This window comes from Chrysemys picta, chromosome 9, assembly GCF_011386835.1.
Source record: "Chrysemys picta bellii isolate R12L10 chromosome 9, ASM1138683v2, whole genome shotgun sequence".
In the NCBI taxonomy this organism is placed as follows: domain Eukaryota; kingdom Metazoa; phylum Chordata; order Testudines; family Emydidae; genus Chrysemys; species Chrysemys picta.
Window position 1 is genome coordinate 61759645 of NC_088799.1, and position 12272 is coordinate 61771916.

At 43.3% G+C, this 12272-nt stretch overlaps 1 protein-coding gene across 5 annotated transcripts in view; it reads left to right on the forward strand.

The window, feature by feature from the left end:
* The window catches only part of BCORL1 (BCL6 corepressor like 1), a 52455-nt gene that overhangs the window by 38021 nt on the left and 2162 nt on the right, over window positions 1–12272 (forward strand). The window lies entirely within an intron of this gene.

A 12272-nucleotide genomic window follows, 5' to 3' on the forward strand; every position in this document is an offset into this window, starting at 1 on the left:
CAACAGTTACAATGGTGAGTAACAGTCTTTTCTGGCATAAGCACATTGCCAGTTGAAGACAAGCAGGGATATCCCTGTGGGACAGTATGGAAGTGGTAGATGCTTTCTGCTGGGAATTAGTTACTGTTGGCTTGCCATGCTCAGGCACCTGTCCTCTTCATACACTAGGAAACCTGTCTTTGTTTTTCCCTCCATAGCTGCACTTACTTCTGTTCAGCCCCAAGAGTAGCTGTAACAGCAGCAGCTTGTGTAGATTCGTCTCTGGGATGCTGCTGGGTTTTTTAATCATCATGTATGTCATCTGACTCTGCTCAAGTATAAGTGACACAGTACTTAAAACACCCTAGTGCCCTGTCTATACTAGCACCCCCACAAGTGGAGCTGTGCCAGTTGTAGCAACGGGGGGAAGCATCCTAGTGTAAACAAAGTCTTGAGTTGAGTGGGGCAATTAAGTGGGGGGTTTCGGTTGGCTGGCAACCCTGGGAAATCAAAAACAAATTTCAGTTCATGGTGGGGACAGACCCACACAGTTTGTGAATCGAGCCTGAAAAATATTTCTGGCCAAAACTAATGAATTTGTGTCAAATTCAGGGAGAGTTTTGAAACTACCAAAACTGAGGCGCTATTTCTCTGAAAAAAATTTGTGCAGTTGTAATTTTGAGTATTCATCTTTGTTTTCTCCATCTGTGAAATGGGCCAATGCCCACTTCACTGTGTGTGGGTGGGTGGCAGGGTTGAGGCTCAGCTGATGTATGTAAAGTACTCTGAACACAAAAAGTGTTAACACAGGGCTCAGTCAAGGCTCCCTAGTTATGGTTGAAACTATGCTTCTCTTAGAAGCAAGGCATCTGTCATGGCAAACTGAACCTGAATTCTCCAGCATGGGCCCTGGATTCTTTTCAATATGCCACAGATTTTTTGTGTTGACACCATGTAGCTGCACCCTATACATACGCAAGGGCAGCTGAGGAGAGGACAGTTGGGCCACTTGGCACCTGGGAGATTGTTTTAACTGAAACCATACTTATCCTACAATTTGAAGCAATCAGCAGTAAATGAGTTAATATTAACACTATCATTATGTTAGGCTTCAGTGCTAATTTCCCCTTGAGATGAATGAACCATTCCAACCTCTAAGGGTACGTCCACGCTACAGCTGGAGGTGTAGTTCCCGGCTCAGGTAGATAAACGTGCTAACAGTGTAGCTCTAGCAGCTTAGGTTAACCACCTGAATATGTAGTTAAGATGTATGGGATTGTACTCTGGGGAACTAGCCTGAGCAGCTGCCCCTGCCGCTGTGACTACTCTGCTATTTTTAGTGCACAACCTCAATAAGAGCTAGCGCATATTCATCTACTCAAGTTGGGTATTGCACCTCCAGCTTCCATGGCTAAACACCAGAGTAAAAGAGACAGTTAGAGGCAAAAAGACATCCTTTAAAAACTTGAAGTCAGATCCTACTGCGGAAAATGGAAAAGGAGCATAAATTCTTGCAATCAAGTGTAAAAGTATAATAAAGCAGGCCAAGAAAGACTTCAAAGAGCAACCAGCTAAGGACACACAAACTAATAGCAATAAATAAAGTACATCAAAAGGAGGAAGCCTGCCAACAGTGGGGCCACTGGCTGATCGAGGTGCTAAAAGAGCACTCAAGGAAGACAAGGCTGTTGTTCAGATGCTAAATGAATTCTTTGCATCAGTCTTCACTGAAGAGGATATGTAGGAGATCCCTACACATGAAACATTCTTTTTAGGTGATAAATCTAAGGAACTGTCCCAGATTGAGGTGTCAGTGGAGGAGGTTTTGGAACAAACTGATAAATTAAACTGTAATAAGTCACCAGGACCAGATGGTATTCATCCAAGAGTTGTGAAGGAACTCAAATACGAAATCGCAGAACTACTAGCTGTGGTATGTAATCTATGTCTTAAGTCAGCCTTTGTACCAGATGACAGGAGGGTAACTAATGTAATGCTGATTTTTTTTAAAAAAGGCTCCAGAGGCAATCCTGGCCAGTAAGGCTACCTTTAGTACCAAGCAAAGTGGTTGAAAGGATAGTAAGGAATAGAATTATAATCAGACTCATAGATGAACATGATATGTTGGGGAAGAGTCAACAAGGCTTTTGGAAAGGGAAATCACGCCTCACTAATCTATTAAAATTCTTTGAGTGGGTCAACAAGCATGTGGACAAGTGTGATCAAATGGATACAGTGCCCTTGGACTTTCCATAAGCCTTTGACAAGGTCCCTCACCAAAGGCTCTTAAACAAACTAAGCAATCATGGAATGAAAGGGAAGATTCTCTCCTGGATCAGTAACTGCTTAAAAGATAGGAAACAAAGGGTAGGAATAAATGGTCAGTTTTCACAATGGAGAAACGGAAATAGGCTCTCTCAAGGATCTGTACTGGGACCTGTGCTGCTCAACATATTCAGAAATGATCTGTAAAAAGGGGGTGAATGGTGAAGTGTCAAAATTTGCAGACGATACAAAATTACTCAAGATAGTTAAGTCCAAAGCTGACAGTGAAGAATTACACGGGAGTCTCACAAAACTGGGTGGCTGGGAAACAAAATGGCAGGTGAAGTTCAATGTCGATAAGTGCAAAGTAATGCACATTGGAAAACACAATCCCAACTATACATATAAAATGATGGGGTCCAAATTAGCTGTTACCACTCAAGAAAGAGTCATTGTGGGTAGTTCTCTGAAAACATCCGCTCAATGTGCAGCGGCAGTCAAAAAAGCTAACAGTGTCAGGAACTATTAGGAAAGGTCTAGATAATTAAACAGAAAATATCATAATGCCTGTATATAAGTCCATGGTATGCCCACATCTTGAATATTGCATGCAGATGTGATTGCCCCATCTCAAAAAAGATATATTAGGGTATAGAGAAGGCAACAAAAATGATTAGGGGTATGGAACAGCTTCCATAGGGGGAGAGATTAAAAAGACTAGAACTGTTCAGCTTGGAAAAAAGATGACTAGGGGGATTTGATAAAGGTCTATACAATCATTAATGCTATGGAGAAAGTGAATAAGAGAGTGTTATTTGCCTTTTCACATCACACAAGAATCTAGGGGTCACCAATGAAATTAATAAACAGCAGGATTAAAACATAATGCACCGTTAACCTGTGGAACTCATTGCCATGGGATGTTGTAAAGGCCAAACCTATAACTGGGTTCAAAAAGAATTAGATGATTTCATGGAGCATAGGTCCATCAATGGCTATTAGCCAAGATACTTACGAACCCAATCCCATGCTCCGGGTGCCTCTAAACCTCCAACTGCTAGAAGCTGGGACTGGACAACAGGTTGTGGATCACTCCAAATTGTCCTGTTCTGTTCATTTCCCCTAAAGCATCTGGCATTGGCCACTGGCAGGGATAGGATACTGGGTTCTATGGAGCATTGGTCAGACCAAGTATGGCCATTTTTATGTTCTAGCATAAATGTACTCTTAGAAATATTGTTCAGCTGAGATTCTGGAGCACAGCGATGTGGTAATAGGTGGATTTTCCTGACTCTGAGTTCATGGCATGCACCTTGACATGCAAACCTTAGCTTTTGATGTGAAAAGGACTTTTCTTTCTAATTCTTCATGACTGCTATTGATAGAACTATAATATTTTGCTTAAACTGCAAAAAACAAACAAAAAGGCAACATAGAAATGATCACTCCCCTTTCGGTCCCTGCTTACTGGAAAAATGTGAATGTTTCCCCATTTACGTATTCCTACTGTCTAAATGGACATGTGCTCATGGACAGGATAGATAGCCAGAAACTCAAAAGCCCTTAGCATTGCTCATCACTGAGTGGGTCACTGTTATAGCAGACAAACATTTCAAGTGGCAGTGTTTAGTGTTTAACTTTCAATTGCAAAAGCTGAAAGGCTCCAGTTTAAGTAATTTTGACAGGGAAACGTGTCCAGTGCTAGTTTGCAGAGGACAGAGAGGAGGCAGAAATAAGTGGTGGTATTTCCCCCAGGCTGCCATATTCTGAGCTTCACCCACCCTGATGCCAAAATGAGACCATGCAGATCTTCATAACAATTGCCCCTCGTTTTTCTTGCATGCTTTAACTGGCAGTGACCATGCAAAGGAGTGTTTAAAAAATTGGGTTTATCCTGCTGCATTGTGTCTGTTTCTTTGACTTATAAAGGAAGGGCTGGAACATGAGGGTTTTCTCACTAGTTTTTTGCCTTAAGCCTTGTTTTCTCTCTCTCTCTCTACTGTTTAATTAAATCAGTTAGGCTCTGACGTAGTTGAGTGGTACAGCCCCCAAGTATAGATGTTCTAAAATACATTTGAGAGGCCTCAAAGTGACTTTAGCTTACTGCCCACACAAGGGGCTTGGCACCAGTTAAACTAAACCAGTTTCTAAACTGATTTAGTTATAGTACAATTTTTGTTATAAGATGTAAAAACTCCTTTCCCTTAATTGCTCAGCTATTATTCTCTTCACTCTTGTGATTTCACCATTGCACTAGTTCTTTAGTCCATCAGTCTAGACAGGATCTGAATTTCTCATGCTTAAAATAAAGTAGAAATAAAAACTCTGGTGGGCGGCAATGGATGCTTCAGCTTTTCTTGATGCATCATAACAAAAACTGGGAGGGGCACTAGCCCAGCTTTCCTTTGGTACCCGGTCCGCATTCCCTCCCAGCTTGTCCAGTCCAGGCAGAGTTTCTCAGATCCACATGGACACAATACAGTCCAGTACGTGTATTGTTTGTATATGCAATGTACTTTGCTGTAAAGCACTGCGTGGAGGACCACAGCTGGTGTGAATGTGGCACTTGGACATCACACTACATTTGGAGGAGGGAGGTCTCTGGCAGCTGTGAGGGAGCAACCAGTACAATTCAGCTGGTGAAGTTTTTGGCATCTACATTGTTTGCTCTTGCCCAGAGGCTGCCCTCGTGTGCTAGCTGTTACCTGAGAACACAGCATGACAAGACCCAAAGAGCTTACATTGAAGTCTTTTCACTACATGCCGTGGTATGCACATGGGTCATTATGTGCTGCAAATAATTTGATACATAGTTTTTATGCACATAACCCTACATAACCCATAACCTAACATATCTGATGAAGAGACCCCAGTTCAGGAAGACTTCTGCATTGGATGCTTTCTTTCAAAATAAGATAGGAGCTGAATGGTGCCTGGTTTGACCTTCCTTTCTGATTTCCCCACCTGAAATCAAGTCTGTGTGTTGGGCCAGCAACTCATACCAAAGGTTGGGCCTGAGACCTTCCTGAATATGTCCCTGTGCAGCTTCAAAGCACCCCTGGAGTAGGTGTACTGAGGAGGAGCCCAGTGAATTCCAGATTGACTTTCCTCTTTGGAACAAGAGGAGAACTGGGCCTCCTCGATCCCTGCCTATCTTGTAAGGATGGTTCTTAAGGGTTGCAAGAGAATGAGCTCCCACAATGGATTTCACAAGTTTCATGGGAGCATCCTTTCTTCCTTTTTGTAGACCTAGGAAATTCCATCAGAAAATGCAGGGCTCATTAAGGCTGGACAGTTAGCAGCCAGAAGTCAGAGGACGCCAGCCCTCATGTAATAAGGCATTATGATAGAGGCTTAAAGACATGCACATACTATTTCTTCAATAGTGCAGTATATCATACAGCTGTTCTGACAGCTTTGAAAGCTGGGCAGTGACTGAGGTGAGCTCAGTGCGAACTTTGGGCTTCCCTGACTTCAGAGTGTTTATGGGTGCAACTTGGACCTTCACCCAACACAGAGTGCAGTTGGAATTTCTCAGGATTTTTTTGTACTCCCCATAAGTGTAAGTTACTGAAGCCTGTGCCTGGGAATGACAGAAGTGCCAAGCGTTCTCTTGCCATCACCAGAGCTGGACTACTGCTGACAGCTGGATTTTCCAGCGTCCCAAGCATGTGTACATTTATTTTTTACATCTGGCAGGCCATGAAACCACCAGATCTTCGCTCACATGCTGATTGCTGGCTTGCTTTTGTCCTGTTTCATTTCCAATGCAGTGTTAGAGATCACTGTCACAAACCAGTGCTGTAGCTGTGTCTTCTCTCAAAGCAACTGGCAGACAGTTTCACAATATCACCAACTGCTAATACCTAGCTAGAGCACTTTTTTAGACCAGCTACTAGCACCCTCTTGCAATTAAAGTGAGAGAGGAGTTTGATGGTAATGAGACCCATGTGATGAAGCAAGTTTGGGGTCACACCATTGCATCCCAGTGCTCACACCACTTTGGTAAGCCCAGTAAACTTTCCCATGCACTGAGTCTGGCTCCTTGATGAGAGAGAAACCACCACGGATTTTTAAACCACCCTCTAGCATCTTGCCATGGGTACTGTCAGAGACAAGATGGTGTAGCTAGTCTGCTATTGTCTGTTTCAGTATGTCCGATTGCTGGGAGTGACCAGTCTGTCTTATGTATGTGTGTCCAGGGGGACATGACAATACATGTACCAAAGTTGACCATAGCAGCAGCAGGGAAGTGTGCAGTATGGGCCATTCCATATGGGTTTGTGAGGGAGATTAGGACCTAATTCCAGGTCTTGGATTGATAAAGGTTAATTCTTGCCTGTGGGAGGTTAAATTACCAGCCACACAATTGTGGGCCAGGCCCTCACTCAAGAAGCCATCACTAGACATTAATGACTTTACCGGTCTATTCAGGGGTAGTACCATATGACTGGAGAATAGCTAACATTGTACTTCTATTTAAGAAGGGTGGGGGGGGTGATCTGGGCAATAACATACATGTTAGTCCTGCAAGGCTTTAGAACACATTGTGAAGGAAAGGAAAATTACATTCATGGAGTTAAACGGTAGAGGGGATGTGATGCAAGGTAGATCATGCCAGGGTAACCTGACTTCCTCCTTTGAGACAATAACTGATTATTTTAGAGAAGGGAAGTGCAGCAGATCTAATATACTTGTACTTCAGTAAATCATTTGGCACAGTACCATGTGAAATTATTAAATAAATTATGGAGAATGGGGATCAGTACAAGCATTGTAGGGTGGATAAGGAACTGGCTAAATAGAAGAAGGCAACAGGTTATTGTGAAAGGTGAATTATCGGACAGGAGGGAGGTTACTAGTGGAGCTCCTCAAGGATTGGCCTTGGGACCAATCTTAGTCAATGTTTTTATTAACGAGCTTGGCATGAAAAGCAGGAGTGTGCTAATGACGTTTGCTAATGATACAAAGGTGGGAGGCATCCTCTGTACAGAGGAGGATCAGAACATTATACAGGAAGATCTGAATAAACTTGAAGATGGGAGTGACAGAAATGGGATGAAATTCAGTGCACTTAGGGTCTAATAATAATTTCTTGTACAAGCTGTGGCTCATCAGTTGGAAATGGCAGAGATGGAGAAAGATCTGGATGAATGGGTCAATCAGGATGACTATGAGCCACCAATGTGATGCAGCTGTAAAAAAGGCAAATGTGATCCTAGGATATATCAGGCGAGGCATTTCTAGTGGAGGTTGGGAAGTATTAATGCCATTGAAATGTTGTGTATAATTCCAGTCATCCATGATTAAGAAAGATGAATTCAGACTGGAACAGGTGCAGAAAAGACCAGGGGAATGGAGGGCCCATCTTACAAGAGGAGATGGGAAGAGTTTGGCTTATTTAGCCTAGCTGTAAGAAGACTGAGAGGGGATCTGTTTGCTCTCTGTAAATACATCAGGAGGGTAAATACCAGGGAGGGAGAAGAGCTCTTTAAGATAAAGGATGCTGTTAGCCCAAGAACAAATGGGTATAAACTGGCCATGAACAAATTTGGGCTGGAAATTAGAAGAAGGTTTCTAACCATCGGAGTAGCGAGGTTCGGGAACAGCCTTCCAGTACAAGTTGTGGGAGCAAACAACTTAATTAGTTTTTAGAGAGAGCGGGACAAATTTCTGAGTCAGATTGTATGATGGGGTTGCTTTTGATGGTGGGGGATGGGCTTGGTAGCCCTGAGGGGGTGGTCCCTTCTAGATTATTTTATGTTTCTAAAAGTTCATGCTTCAGGGCTTCAGACAGCCATCTGCAGGGGTCAAGAAGGGATTCTCCCTCTTCCCTGTCCATGTATTCTGTCTGTTTTTAAAATCTCTTTCCTCTAAAGCATCAGGGATGGCTTTGGCTGGAGATGGGACATAGGATGGGGTGGGCCAGTGCTCTGAGGTGGCACTGAGCATTCTCTCTTTCAGGTGCTTGGCTGGCTGGTTCTTGCTCACATGATCAGGGTCTAGCTGATTGCCATAGGTGGCTGGGAAGGAATTTTCTGCCAGATCAGATTGGCAGTGACTTTGGGGCGTTTTGCCTTGTTTTGCAGTGTGTGGAGGTGCGGGTCACTTGCCTGGATTATCTGGGTATCTCTCACTTAATCATCTCCCTGCCAGAGCAGGGGCCTCAGATACGGTGTGCCTTGTTCCCTCGTTCTCTACCTGTAGCACATAACAGTCTAGTCTCCTGTGGGCTGAGATACTTTTGGTCTCATCTCAGTTGTTGGGTTCAGTGTGTGGGTGGTAGGTGGTGTTGGTGGCTTGTTATATACAGGAGGTCAGTCAAGGTGATCCTTTCTGGCTTTACACTCTGACTGACAAGACAGCTCTGGGTTAATCTGGAGTCCTCCAGGCCTGGATCCCTATCATTCTAGTTTCTGGCCTGGGAATAGTTCACAGAGAGGACTGGGTCAGGGTCAGTGATCTTCTGGCTGTGCAGACACATCACATGTCTGGGCTGCTGCTGTTGGCAGTCTTTCATTGATCATGCTCTGCTACTCAACTGCCCCTGAGGGTCCAGCAAGGGGACGGTTGTACTACGAGGTCTCAGGTGCCATGTTGGGCAATTTCATATCCATCCTCAGAGGCCCTTCTCATGGGGGATCCTTTCTGCTCATCATTTACCTTCAGGGGATTGTGAGCTATTTGGGGCTTCCATGACACTGCTCCATATCTCCTCATCCATTCCAGGCAGTGCCTGCTTCAGAAGGACCTGGCTGGCTCGCCGCCCCCAGAGTGGTTAGAAGGGGAAAGTACTGTGGGGAATTGATGAAGCTTAAGGTTGTTCCACTGCTGCTGGGGTACAGCCATCCCTTGCCAGAGAGATTCACTGTCATAGCCATTGGGCCCTTGGCTACTCATGGGTTCCCAAGGAGCCTCAGTGAAGAGTAACCAAAGGGAACCAATGCAGAGAGAGACTAACTGGAAATCCTGTGTGTTATAGGAATCTGGGAGGTTGCAGGTAACTCTGCAGGGATCAAATGCTCAAACAGAGTTGTGCTTTCCTAGCAGGTTCTCCCTTTAAAGCAGCTGTTGGCTCTGATCCTGAAAGCACTGTCTGGTTTGGGATGTGGCATCCGTAGGGATCACATCAGTTACTGAGATCAGCATCACACTGTTGCTGACAGTCCTAGATCTGCCCTTGGAGCTGGGGGCAGGGAGCTCTGCTGTGCAACTTGGTCACAAGCATCTGAGGTGGCTGACTTGCAGAGCTTGTTGTGAGATGCACCTTCCTGGTCCAGCTCACACTAGCCAATAGGCTTGGGTGAGCCTGTGCAGGAAGAGGAGCTGCTGTGGTGCCTGTTGTGGGTAGTTTAAGGTAGTATTCTGCTGCTTTTACTTTGCAGGGAGAACCCAGAATCAGCAGGTCCCAGGTGCATGAAAGCCAGTCACTCAGGGTCATTCCACATGGGGCTTGGGGACCTGGGGATGTGCAGTAAGACCTGTTCCTTTGTGGGGAGAGAGGTCTGGAGGATCAAGCCCTGCGATCATGCAAGGCATGGAGTGACTGCACTTTCAGAGTGGGAAAGTCTTGGGCATCTGTCTCAGGAAGAGGGAGTGTGAGGATGAGCAGGGGACAATTGGGGGCATCCAGAAGGTGTGCATGGGGGGGAGGAGGGGAACTTCCCCTCCCCTTCCTTGACTCCGTGTGTTGGGCTGGAACAGGAGGGAACCAGTTCAAGCCTGAGGGGAGCACAGTGGCCCAGCATGTGAGTGCTCCAGTGGAAATTAGGCCATGAAGTGCACTTGCCCAGCAAGGTGTCAGTTTCACCAGCCAGTCTGGCCAATGGCTTCTTCCTTTTGCAATGGGCTCCAACTCCCAGGACAAGACAGGGTCAAGGGCAGGCCTGAATTCTTGAGCTCTGGAATTGTGGGGGATGGGTTGTTCAATGTGGCTTTGTAGGGGAGGCCCTAGCCTCATAGATTCCAAGACCAGAAAGGACCATTGTGATCATCTAGTCTGATGTACTGTATAACACAGGCCATAGAACTGCTACCAGATAATTCCTAGAGCAGATCTTCTAGAAAAACATCCAGTCTGGATTTAAAAATTGTTATTCATGGAGAATCCACCACAGCTCTTGGTAAGTTGTTCCAATGGTTAATTACTCTCTTTGTTAAAAATGTACACCTTATTTCCGGTCTGAATTGATATAGCTTCAACTTCCAGCCATTGGATTGTGTTATCTCTGCTATATTGAAGAGCTCACTATTAAATATTTGTTTCCCATGTAGGTATTTATAGACTATAATCAAGTCACTCCTTAACCTTCTTTTTGTTAAGATAAATAGATTGAGCTCCTTGAGTCTGTCATTCAAAGGCATGCTTTTTAATCCTTTAATCATTCTCATGGCTCTTCTCCGAACTCTCCAATTTATCAACATCTCTCTTTGATGTGGACACCAGAACTTGTCACAGGATTCTGGTAGAAGTCACACCAGTGGCAAATACAAAGTAAAATAACCTCAGTACTCCTACTTGAGATTCCCCTGTTTATGCATCCCAGAATCACATTAGCTCTTTTGGCCACAGAGTCTCATTGGGAGCTCATGTTCAGCAGATTATCCACCACCTCCCCCAAATCTTTTTCAGAGTCACTGCTTTGTAAGATGGAGTCCCCATCCTAGAAGTATGTCCTACATTCCTTGTTTCTAGGTGTATACATTTACAGTTTGACATATTAAAACACATGTTGTTTCCTTGCACCCAGATTACCAAGTGATCCAGATCTCGCTTCCTGTTGTGTTCATAATTTACCTCTCCCCCAATTTTTGTGTCATCTGCAAACTTTATCAGTGATGATTTTGGTTTCTTTCAGGTCCTTAATAAAAATGTTAAATAGCGTGGGGTCAAGAACCGATCAGTGCAGGACACCACTAGAAACACACCCCACTTGATGATTCCTTGTTCACTATTACATTTTGACACATATCTGCCAGCTTTTAATCCATTTAATGTGTGCCATGTTAATTTTAATCTTTCTAGTTTTTAATCAAAATGTCATGCTGTAGCAAGTCAAATGCCTTACGGAAATCTAAGTACCAGCAGTATTACGTTTATCTACTAAACTTCTAATCTTACCAGAAAAAAAATTGTTAGTTTGACAGGATCTATTTTCCACAAACCCATGTTGAATGGCATTAATTTTATTATCATCCTTTAATTATTTATTTATTAATTTATTAATCAAGTCCCATAGCAGCCACTCCATCATATGGGCATTAGTGTCAGACTGACAGGCCTGTAGTTAGCTGAATCATCCCATTTACCTTTTTAAAATATTGGCACAACATTAGCTTTCTTCCAGTCTTCTGGAACTTCCCTGGTGTTCCAAGACTTATTGAAAATCAACATTAACAATCCAGTGAGCTCCTCAGTCAGCTCTTTAAAAACTCTTGGATTCAAGTTATCCAGACCTACTGAGTTACAAATGTCTAACTTAAATAGATGCTGTTTAACATCCTCCAGCAAGAAGGTTAAACAGAATGGAAAGAGTGTAATCATATGTCATCTGTTTTTTGCCAAATACAGAACAGAAATATTTATTGAACACTTCTGCCTTTTCTGCATTATTATTGCTAATTCCATTTCCATCTAGTTAATGGACCAATACCATTGTTAGAATTCTTTTTGTTCCTATTATACTTTTAAAACTCCCTCTCATTTTCCTTAACTGTATTGGCCATAGATTTTGCCTTGAGTCTTTGCTTCCCTTATCAAGTTTCTACAATTCCTAGCTTCTGATTTATATTTGTTACTATCAGCTTCCCCTGTCTTTTATTTATTATACATATTTTTTTAAAAAAAATTATAGTTGCTTTCACTTCAAGTTTTGTGGTGTTTTTTTTAAACCAATACTGCCTTCTTCCTTAATTGTTTATATATATATATATATTTTAGGAGTCTAATAAAGCTTTCTTAAACAATTCCTAATGATCAATCACATTTTTCTGAATAAATTCTTCCTATCAGCAGATTTGGCTCAAAA